This window comes from Pteropus alecto, unplaced genomic scaffold, assembly GCF_000325575.1.
Source record: "Pteropus alecto unplaced genomic scaffold, ASM32557v1 scaffold10, whole genome shotgun sequence".
In the NCBI taxonomy this organism is placed as follows: domain Eukaryota; kingdom Metazoa; phylum Chordata; class Mammalia; order Chiroptera; family Pteropodidae; genus Pteropus; species Pteropus alecto.
The window spans coordinates 1,863,094-1,874,975 of NW_006431210.1; the positions used below are offsets into that span (position 1 = coordinate 1,863,094).

At 39.5% G+C, this 11,882-nt stretch overlaps 1 pseudogene; it reads left to right on the forward strand.

The window, feature by feature from the left end:
- Positions 1-5,896: 5,896 nt before the first annotated feature.
- On the forward strand, positions 5,897-6,015 carry LOC112470369 (annotated as a pseudogene).
- The last annotated feature ends 5,867 nt before the right edge of the window (positions 6,016-11,882 follow it).

Consider the following 11,882-nt stretch of genomic DNA (forward strand, 5'->3'; position numbering starts at 1 on the left):
TTTTTAAATATGTATGTCCTTTGAACAGAAGACAAGGATTTAAAAAATTTACTATAACTGTGATAGCTTCTAATGCAAAGAATCTTTCCTCTGAAAATCACAAATGTACAAGGATATAGTTGTACAAAGGATATATATATGGTGTGTGTACTTATATGGATATATAGATGGTGTGTATATATGGGTACATATACATGTGTATCACATGTTATTGATACACTAAAATAACTGCTAGAAATATGAGAATGGTTTCCTATGGTCTATTTTTGGACCCAACTATCCTGTTTTGGGGGGAAGTTACATTTAAGGAAGAAAGTAGAGAACCTTAGATAATAAAAGTAATAATTGTTAGCTCTTATGTTAATTCATGTCCTCTGAGAAGCAGACATCAAGACAGTATTTTCTGTGCAAGAAATTTATTGGGGGAAAGGCCTTTGAAGGAGAAAGGAAGAGGGAGTGAGAGAAGGCAGATAGTGCCTTCAGACTGTGGTAAGAATCTGACAACTGTAAGGAGAGGGAGAACAGGAATAAAACAAGATTGGGCGGAAGGGTCTCAGACTGAATTGCCGGTCTAAGAAAGTTTTGGCCAGGCTAATGGGAAGTTCTTGATCTAAAATCTCTCAGTAAAGAGTTCCACAACTCTCAGGAATGGGCCTGCATTAGTAACCCCACTGTGTGTGGTCATTGGCTGGGAGCCGCCTAGGCATGGCAGGACCCGAGCTGTGCATTTTTCATGGTCACTGTAATCCATTCCTTGAACCACAGAGATCTGTTGCTCCAAGCAGGTTCAGGGGGGCAAGCTCCTCCATAGTTCCTGTGGGCCTCTTTCTGAGGGAAAATTTAGATGAGGACAGTTAGTTGGACAAACAATAGCTCCTGGTGCTGCACTTGGTTTCAGGTTCCTATTGATACTCATCCTCTCCCAAGCCACTCTTTATTCTAAATTCCCCTCATCTTCAGCTATTATTTTGACAGGCTTTGGTGGCTTCCCTGGTGGTGTGACCCAAACCTTCATCTCTGCGAGTCTGAGCCCTTGGCAGTCATACCACACACCCTTTACAGATAGCAGTTGCTACTGTGTCATAGAGCCCTGGAATCAGGGGACAACGGAATACCAGATTTAAGAAACCCCTTTTCTCTTTTCTCATAAACTCTCAGCAATTTGCTAACATTACCTTTGTGAACAAAGAAGGAACATTTATCTTTTACACCCTACCTGATCCTTCCAAAATTCAGAAACTCTTATTATTTTTATTTTCATGGTAATCTAGTTATTTGCATCAGTACAGTAAGAACCTGTGCTTGTAACAGGAATGAACCATAGCAGCCAGTGAGCTGAACTCAGAGTGGTTTGGCTGGTGGTCACTCATGAGCCCTGGCTAGTAATGCTTTGCACTGACAGTTGGGCTATTCTAAAGGGATTAATCCTATGGCTTGGACCATGGGAAACTGAGGGATGGATGATCGTGAATAAACCATTGTGGGGTCAGGATTTACGGAAAGACATTTGGGTCCACCTGCAAGAGCCCAAGACAGTCCTTACTGTATTCCACATCCTGGCTCATAAGGCTCTGACACCCACTGGCAATCAGTAAACTAATGCACAGTTCAATACAAGCCCTAGCAACTGACTGTTCAGTAGATACCAACGATTAGACATGTAGGAAGAGTGGCCACCATAGCACCTACGTGGGATGATATATTGCTTGAGATGCCAGATTACTCTTAAAATACAGTGACTTGGTTAATGCAGTAACAGCATGTCTGTGTGTTCTAAACAACATCCAAGGCAACTACCAATGGAGTCTGGGGCCATCCGCCAGAGGTCCCAACTGGTGAGCGATCAGCAAATTGATTATATTGGTCCCCTCCCCCTCAAGTGAGGGTTCTATATATGACTAGGTTTGTGTAGACACTGCATCTGGTCTAACCCAACCAGGCTGCCACTATTAGGAGATTAGAGCAGCTGAGTACCATGTACAGATACCCTCATTAAATAGGCAGTGGTCAGAGATCACATTTCAGAAGTTGTGACATGCAAGACTGGGCAAAAGAACATGACATCGAGTAGAGGTTCCATTTCCCCTATAACTCACAAGCAGTAGATTAAATTACTAACAGGTAAAACCACCTTGGCCCGGTGGACTTAAGTACTACCCCAAGCTTTAATACATTTGAATAGTCAATCAATAGGGCCTACTGCACTATATGCCAGACTAGACCTAACACTGTAAAGGTACAGAAGTCATGAGAGACAGCCATTGCCCTGACTCTCACCATGGATCAATGTGCTATGTTGCTGAGAACAACAAGCCTCATCACACCTGGGAAAGGCATCTTTTGAAATTTGCAGTGGGATATCCCGCCAGGATAGGTAAGTTACTTTGTACCCCTGGGTTAAGGAAACTATTCAAGTCTCCACTGGGGTCCATTATCCTCCTGTAAGCTGAGACCTGTTGAACTGTACTATACCTGGAATGTAACACACACTATTGAAAGGGGAGAATGTAGGAGTCCTGGTATGATGCATCCTGTACCCAGTCCATCTCACACTTGACAGTGCTGCCTCCCCATACCAGGATGTATGGATGCACAACCAGGTCAAGTTCCTAAAGCTGCCAATCCCTCTTCTCAAGGCCAGATGGGCAATTCTGTTTTCTACTGGTACAATCGTTTAGCTAACATTTTTGTTCCCTCCATTGACTTCGAGGCCATTATAGCTCCCATAGTAGCCTTTACTACATTCACCCAGCAATCTTTAAATAATAGCCAACAAAACCTGTCCTTACTGAACACTGAAATGTCTCTAATGAGAAAAGTTGTCTTGCAAAATGACTGGATATTATTACTGTCTTGCAAAGAGGCACCTGTGTATTATCCAAATAGAATATGTTCATACTTGATTAGCCTGCTAATGTGTCATCTTTATTAAATCACGAGAGGATACAAGTGAATGCCCTGAGTGATATGGCTCACAGTCTAGGGAACCTAATAAATCAGTGGTTTGGCTCATGGAGCTCTTGGTGGAAAACATTGTTACTTATTTTGGGAATCATTATCTTAATCTCTATCTTCTCTTGCAAGTGCTCATTTTATTGCTGTGGTATCTGCCTCTGGTGCACTCAGATAGTGCACCCAGTTAGCTGCTGAATGAGTTGCCTTCATGCTAATGAACCCCTTTGCTGACTGCTGAGCACAATGTACAAGAGGGAGGCCTGTAAGATTGTAAGAGCCCAAAAGGCAAGATGGAGTGTTGGAGGATGTTATAGAGAGGATGTGACCTCCGATTGACCCCAGAGCTCCATCCAAGCAATGGAGGTTCCTCAGCCCCTCCTCTGTCCTTGGAAGTATGCTCTGCCTACTGTTTCCACAGTGGAGCTATTTTTAAGGATGCAGCCTCAAGAGAGTAAGGTACAGTTGAAACCATCTGGACAGTGTACGTGGCTGAACCCTGTTAAGATCTCTATATAAACTTTTGAGATTCTGGTGGGCGGTGCGGAGATCGACTCATCCTGCAGCCACTGGCAACAAAAAGCCTCGTAAGTAAGTTCTCTTGCTTGTTAAACCTGCCATCCCCCAATCTGGAGTGGTCTGCCTCTTTCCTGGGTCTTCCTTGCTGTCTGTGTATGGAGTCTAGTTTCAGACTTCTCCCAGGAGGCTCCTGAGTTTGTGAGGCAACACCCAGATGCTCTGTTGTAAGGGATTCCATGTCTGTAAAGAGTGGTCCTGGATGAGGTTTTGTGAGCAGGAAAGGCAAACCCACACCTGAAATAGGTATCTATACCTATGAGGATGTGCTGCAGGTACTTCCTTTTGAGTGTATTGGATGTTCAGAGGCAGCAGTAGCTAGATCCATTTTGGTAAGTGGGATTCCATATTGTTGGGCCCATAAGTAGCCTCCATTTCTGCCACTGTGACTACTTCATTTAAGTACCTTTTGTGCAAGTTCTGGGATGGACAATGACAAAAGTTGGCTAATGTCAGTTGGCAGAGTCATTTTTTCTCCTTGATTGTTCAGTCTCTCTACTGCGATAAACATTTTCTGGTGGGTATAAATGTGTGATACAGAAGACTTACTCTTCATGAAGTGTCTCTTGTCTATCTGCATGCCTTTACTTCAGATATTCTCATCTCTGATTTTCTAGTCATTTTCTCTCCAGACCCCTGACTATAGACCACTGTCCAGGAATCTATATATTCTCACTTCTTGGATTGCCTCTTCTGTACAAAGTAAGTGACCAAATGCATTGTTTACAGCTCTGCCCACTGGAAAGATTTTCCCTCACCAAGGTTTTTAAAGTCTGCTCTTTGTTAAAAGATAAGCTGAGGCATATTAAGAATTTCAAGAGTTTATATGAGCATTTATTGTTTTGAATTGACCAGCCCCAAACCAGTAGTGGTTAGAACTGCTTTGCTGACAGGAGCTCAGGAGGGACTTTTATAGAAAAGGTGGAAGCAAAGCAAGAAAATTATTGATTGGTTATAGCTTAAAGCCTACTTGGCAGCTCGTGATTGGTTGTCCTTGGGTTTCGATTTAATAATCTTAAAGCATTTATAGGCTTAGATTCTGGTTTGCTTACATGGGCACCATGGCATTAGAAGGACCGTGGTCTAATGTTTAATTCATTTAACATCCTGAATGTGGCTTTCATGCAGCTGTCATCCATTTTAACTTGAACAGCTGCAAGAAATATTTAGGAGACAAAATCAACAGGGTCTGGTAAATGATTCCCTCCATCTTCCTTCCCAAATTCTTTGCTTCTCTCTTAATCTTCTGTATTTTATATCCCTCCCGAGAATATGTATTCCACAAGAATAGGGATTTTTGCTGCTTATTTCACCGCTGTAGTTCCTGGTGCCTAAAACAGTACCTAGCACAAGGTAGATCCTCAAAAAACATTTGTTGCATGAACAAATGGGTGAATCTCAGAAAATTGTTCCACCAACTAACTGGTTGCTCAGACCATAAGACTAGCAAAAATTATCCTTGATTCCTCTCCTTTTCTCTTTCCCAAATCCAATCCTTCAGCAATTCTAGCTTCTTATTTTTCTCAAATACACCCTGAATAGTTGTTGCTCTTCCCCACCACCGCTATTGTCATCTCTCCTATGAATTACCACAAGAGCCGACTTTTTGGTCTTCCTGCTTCCATTCTCCAGTGCTTCCCAAACACCATTTATTCTTGTCCGAGCTGACAAACTGATCTTTTTATGATATAAATCAGATCATGTCATTTTCCTGCTGAAACTTAAAAGCTCAATGGCTTTTCATTTGACGTAGGATGAAATTCAAATACCTTGTCAAGGCCTTTGAGTCCCTGCATGATCTGATCCTGACTCCGCTCTCCAATCTCACCTGAGACTGCTGGCATTCATACTAGTGTTCTTTCTCTTCCCTGTATACACCTAGCTCATTTCTGCCCTTATCCTTGCTCTTCTCTTGTCCTATTTTTTATTTATGTGCAAATTGTCTTCCTCTTATTATTCAGGTTTCAGCACAAATGCCTCTTCCTGGGAGAGGCCTTCACCCTAAAGTAGACTTATTCTCTTCCTCTTAATCTCTCTACAGCCCAGAGTCCTGTTTTATCTCTTCATATCTCGTATTACTATCAGACATTATCTTCTTTAAAAAAATCTTTTTCGGGGCTTTTTAAAAAATCTATGTTAGAATATGTTTCGTGAGAAATCTTATCAATCCTGGGAACAAAAGAAGTACTCCTAGAACCCAGTAAATTGTGTGGCACACACAGGTTTGTACACATACAAACACATAAAAAAGTTTAGTCCAAGGAATGATTGGAAATATCGGTTTCAGGAAGACAGCAAGAAAGAGCAGTTCATCCATGGTATTAGAAAACCAGGAGACTTGTTATTATCATCAAGAGTAAGTACAGGAGTCTATGGCCATGCCACCTTGAACGTGCCTGATCTTGTCTGATCTCGGAAGCTAAGCAGGGTTGGGCCTGGTTGGTACTTGGATGGGAGACAACTTAGGAAGACCAGGCGCTATAGGTGTAAAAAATAAAAAATACTGAGTACAGGGATGGACCTCATAGCCATAATTAGTGGAGACTGTGATGCTTTCTCTCTCTAGCTAGTTGAGACTCAGCCTTGATCTCTGGGACCAAGGATGAAGAGTCATGGTTATCTTGATAGTTTCTTTAGAATTGATTACAAGCAATGTATCTTGAATTACAAGAAAATAAATATGTTGTCTTGAACAAAAATGCCTTTAACTGAGTTTTTTTCTTAATTTATAAGGGCTGGATAGTAAATATTTTTGGCTTTGTGGACCATAAGGTCTCTGTTGAAACTTCTTAAATCTGCTGCCATAGTGCAAAGGCAGGCATAGACTACATTTAAACCAATGGGTGTGGCAGGATTTGGCCACAGGAAGGGACAAGTGGATTTGGCCAATGAGTTGCAGTTTGACAACTCCTGCTCTAGCTCTTCATGGAAGCGCATTCTCTGAAATGTTTAGCATGTTTCAAGTACTTTTCTTAATATCTTTTAATCCTCACAACAGCTATGTCATTTAGGTAATATTGTTGTCCCTCTTTATGAATAACGAATTTGAAGTTTAGCGAAGTTGAAAAGCTGGTCCAAAATTACCCAAACAGTGGCAGAATTGGGGGTCTTAGGAGTGTTTCCTGACTTTAAAGAGCGAGCTTTTAACCTCATGAATATACCACCTGCCAAAAGAGCCAGGATCAAGGCTCCCTTCCAAAGGAGGTTCTACAGGGAGGGGCAGAGCTAACTCTTGTGAGCTGGGAGAAATAGGATGCAAAGTTTATCAAATGTCTCCTTTGTGTGAAAGAGAACAAAGATGTGACTTGTTTATGCAGGTACTGACACATTATATTAGGATGTAAAAAAGTCTGATAACTAAACCTCAACTTGAAAATCAAAATGATCCTTCTCTAAGTATAAATATCCTACTCTTTTTGTGTTTAATATATGTATCTTTTAATTTATAATTAAAAAAATTCATAGTATCTTAAAGAAGGGACCTATTAATTTATAGGTATGTGATACACGCTCATTTTAAACAATTAAAACAGTGCAGAAGAATATGTCGGCCTGTTCTCCACACCCTTTACCACTAGCTAGTAATATTTTATAACCCTAAAGTAATTGAAATGTGTGTTGTCATTTTGGTCTGGCCTAACTTTAGCGAGCAGCACACAAGAACTTCCTTTATCTTTTCCAAGCTCTATATTAAAGATGGCTTAGTGGTGAATAACTCACCTAAATATCTCTTTGCTTTCAAGAGTGATATAATGGGGAGAGTGCGAGATTTGAACTCAATAGACCTAGATTTAAGTCACTGTCACTGGGCCTCTGTTTTTGCATCTGTAAATGGAGTCAGTAACACTACTTGTGAAACAATAGTTTTGAGCCTCAAATGAGATTGATCAATGCACCAAGTGTAATCCTCTGTATGGAGAGTGGCCATTCTGTTAAGACATGTGTGTGGTCTTTTCCATATTAATGAGTTCTCCAGGAGCTTGGTTGCTAAGTCCGAAAAAACTTGATTGGTTTTAGATTTTATTATTTTTACATCTCTGCATCTTATATAGATTTATGATGATGATGATGATGATGATGATGATGTCACCCTTGTAACCTATTATCAAATGGAGGAAAGCTTTGTCAAGGTAAAAAGCATCATATCCAGCTGTATGAGTTTCCCTTAAAATAAGTGGTGTGAAGCATAGAAACGTTAACAAAGAAGCTTATGAAATCCCTTCTGAATAGAAGAAAGGTTAGAAAGCTGCTTCTCTTGACTGGCTCAGGTCCACCCCTTCCTAGCAGCAGGGAGGGGAGGGGGAGATTAGATGACCTCTCAAGGTTCCTTGTAGCCTGCGGTTTTGTTTTTTGATATCTATTTAAAGATTATGCTAATACTGCTGATGTGAAATCCTTTGTACACAGTGATCCTTGAAAATACTGGCTCCTGACCTGAATCTATGCCTAAAATTGTATACTTGAGATTAACGGATTCAAATGCTCATGTTTTATACAAGACTTTGGGTCTTATTTCTCCTCAAGTGTATATAATATATATATATTATTTTGGACTAAAGAAAGAGGAAGAAGGTTGATAAAAAATGCATTTAGATACAGAAAGATTTAGATTATTTTAATAACTAAGCTTAGTTATCATATTGCTGTTCAGAAAGAAGAATGAATAATAATGTGGAATGCAGAGATCCAGGAGGTAATCCCCCAGACAAGACATTACTGGAGCAGCATATTAATTAGAAAAGAGTCATTGAAAAAGAGAAGAGACAGAGACTTCTCCAAATCTATAAGCATCTTGCATCTGATAAATAACTTGTATAGTATTTTAGGAAAATAGCCTCTGGAGCCAACTTGTGTAGGTTCAGATACTGGTTTTGATCTCTTAGGAGCTTTATGATCTTGGCAATTTGTTTAACCTCTTTGTACCTCATGTTCTTTGTCTGTAAACTGGGGATAATAATAGTACTTACTTCTTAGGGTTATTGTGAAGGTTAAATGAGTTAATATATGTAAAGTGGTTAGCATAGTGCCCGCAATACAATCCATTCAATAATAACGTTTATTTCAAAATCTTAAGTATTATTGTATTTTATTTTGTTAGCTTTTTGTTTCTGCTTCTTTACTTTCTTATGATGGCAAATTGCAAACAGATTCAAAAATAGAGAAGTATAATAAATCCCTAATGTACTCATCAGCAGTTATCCACTCATGGGCAATCTTGTATTAGCTAAATGCCCGCTCACTTCTCCTACTACCACTTGGTTATTTTGAAATGCATCTCATACATCATATTATTTCATTTTTAAATATTCCAGTATATATCTCTAAAATAGAGGTAGCAAATTACAGCCCAATTTCTGTTGTATAAATAAAGTTTTGGAATTTAGTCTAAAATATGCCACTGTGGCATAAAAATTATTTTGAGCTGAAGGCATTTGAGAATAGGCTTTTTTCCTGAACTCCCTTTTCTGCCTATGAGCGGAGCCTCCCCAGAGAACTCAATTGTCATGCATCTCTTCCCCAGGAACTTCACAGCCAGAAAAGTTTGACTCATCAAAGATATGAGAAATTGGTACCACGTCTAAACAGACATCGTCACAAAATTATCGTATCTATCATCTATTCTCCTAAGGGTCCATTTATTTTTCCTAAAAGTCCTTTGTCTTCCTATAAGTATCCTTTCTCCCTCTCCTCTTTCCTTATTAAGATAGTATGTAAGTCCCAAATTCTAACCCCTTCCTTGAGTCATGCTTCTATGTGAAGTCTCATGTATACACTCTATAGTCTCATGAATAAAACGCTGTCTTTTCTCTTCCTAATCTGTTTTTTATTTTAGTTTAATTCACAGGCCCCCATTACCTGAATCTAAAAGGGTGGAAGAAAAGTTTTCTTTGTCAACAATAGCTGTACCCATTCGTTTACTTAACATGTATGGCTGCTTTTGCACTACAATGGTGAAGTTGAGTAGTGGTGACAGACTATATGGTCCATAAACTTAAAGTATTTACTCTCCGATGCTTTATAGAAAATGATGGCCAATTCCTGCTCTAAAAGACACAGAGATTCTCTCTTTTAAAAACATAACCACAATCCATTTTCACACCCCAAAACATTAAATATCCAATTGGTGTTCAAATATCATCAAATATCCAATTGGTATTCAAATTTTCCCAAATATTCCATAAATTTTAAAAAAGAATTTATTTAGAAACAAAAACCAAATGAGGACAACACATTTGGAAGATGTAATTCTGAAGTCATTTTTAATTGAAAAGAATTAGTCCTCTTTCCTCTTTTCCCCTTGCGATTTACCTGTTAAAGAAATAAGTCATTTGTCCTGTAGAATTTTTCCGAATCTATTTTTCTGGCTGCAAGTCTATGGTGTCATTCAACATGTTCCTCTGCCCTTAGTGTTGCCTAAAAATTGGTAGTTAAAACTGGAGACTCAACTTGATCCAAGTTCACAAGAATACACACTGTTCAGGGTTTTCAGGGGTAGTATTTACTTCTGCAAGGCAGAGCATAACATCTATCTCTTTGTGATGTTAGCAGACTAGCAGAGTTTTATAAACTGTTAATTCTGAATAATAATCAGCACTAGAGGTGATGCCTCTTTGAACAGGGGAAAGGTCTATTCAGTACAATATTGTGGAATTATTCAAATTTATCTTTATTGATTTGACATCATGGCAACTGTAAATTGGTAAGGATAAGCAGAACTTCACTGGGGGCAAACCTTATACTTTTCCTCATTCTAATCACCTTAAAATATTTCTGGGATCTATCCACTTACCATCTCCCAGGCTCCTGCTACCTTGGTTTATGTCATTGTCCCCTCTTGTCTACATCACTGCAATAGCCTCTTAACAAGTCTCTGCTTCCACACTTGCTTCCCTACAGCCTGTTCTCAACCCAGAAGTCAGAATAACCCTTTTAAAACCCAAGCCATGTCACATGACTCCTCTGCTCAAAACTCTCCTATTTTCCCTGTACTATTCAGAATAAGTGTTAAACTCCTTACAACGGCTCACGAGGCTCTAAGTAATCTGCACTTTTGCTCATTTTACTCTCATCCTGATCATCTCTTTGCAGACCCTTAAACATACCTGTTATATCCCTCTAGAGGGCCTTTGCTCTGGCTGTTCCTTTTGCCTTCATGCTCTTCCCCCAGATATCTACATGACCAATTCTCTCACCTCCTTCAGGTTGTGTTCAAATGTCACCTTCTAAAGAATCCCTAGCCTAATGCCTCGATTTACATATTGCACTCTGCCCCTACCCTCCACACTATTGATCGCTCTTACCCTGATCTACTTTTTAATTTTCTAAGGCTTTAGTCATCTTCTGACATACTTTATAACTTACATATTATGTCTGTTGTTTATTTTCTATTTGTTCCTGGCAGAAGGTAAGTTTCCCGAAGGTAGGGTCCTTTTTTTTCCCTGAAGCACCCATCCCATGTGTCTGTATCAATGTCCAGCACATAGAAGGTGCCTAAAACATACTTAATTGAATGAACGACTGAATTGCTGTCACTTGCAAAGAGAACACAAATGCATTCTACAAACCAAAGGCCTCTGACTCATATGACCACTCCCTCCCACTACTTTTTTACCTTTCTTCCTCCTAGGCAATCAGTCTGTGTGCCAGGTACTGTGTTAAGTGTTTTCCATGTATTACCTCATTTAAGCCTTCAAACAACCTTAAGAAAATAAGTTCTGTTATTATTTCCATTTCCAGATGATGAAAGTCAGGCCTAAGAAAGGTTAGCTCCTGTCCAAGCTTATATAGGAAGATGCAGAGCCAGAACTGAAACTCAGATCCATCAGACTCCTAAATCGGTGTTTTAAACCATTAGATTGTTTACTTTCCCAATGAGTGCAATTGCTCTAAGTTTGGTAATTTATGGCAATTTCTTCATTCATTTAATAAACATTTATTGAGCACTGACTGTGTGCCAGGTCCTAAGAATCTATCAATGAACCAAATAAAAATCCTTGCCTTCACCGAGATTTCATTACTTCTACCTCTTTTAAGGGCTGTGATTCAGGACTAACATGTAAGAGAGATCGGGCAGTCTCCCAGGGTTATGACCTTAGGGTCATAGAGAAAACTCTCATACAAATCATTCTCCTTTACGCCAACCTGTCATGGTATTCTTTCTGAACTACCTGGATTAGTGATACATTTGGTGAGATTTCAAAGGCCTGCATTAATATAATATGCATTTTTTTTTCTGTTTAGGTTCATCCTCACTTGACAGATGAGGAAACCAAGGCTTACGATCATTCTGAGACATTCTCAAAGTCAGTTAGGAAATGGCAGAGCTTGGATTCTATCTCCAAATTTTAAGCTCA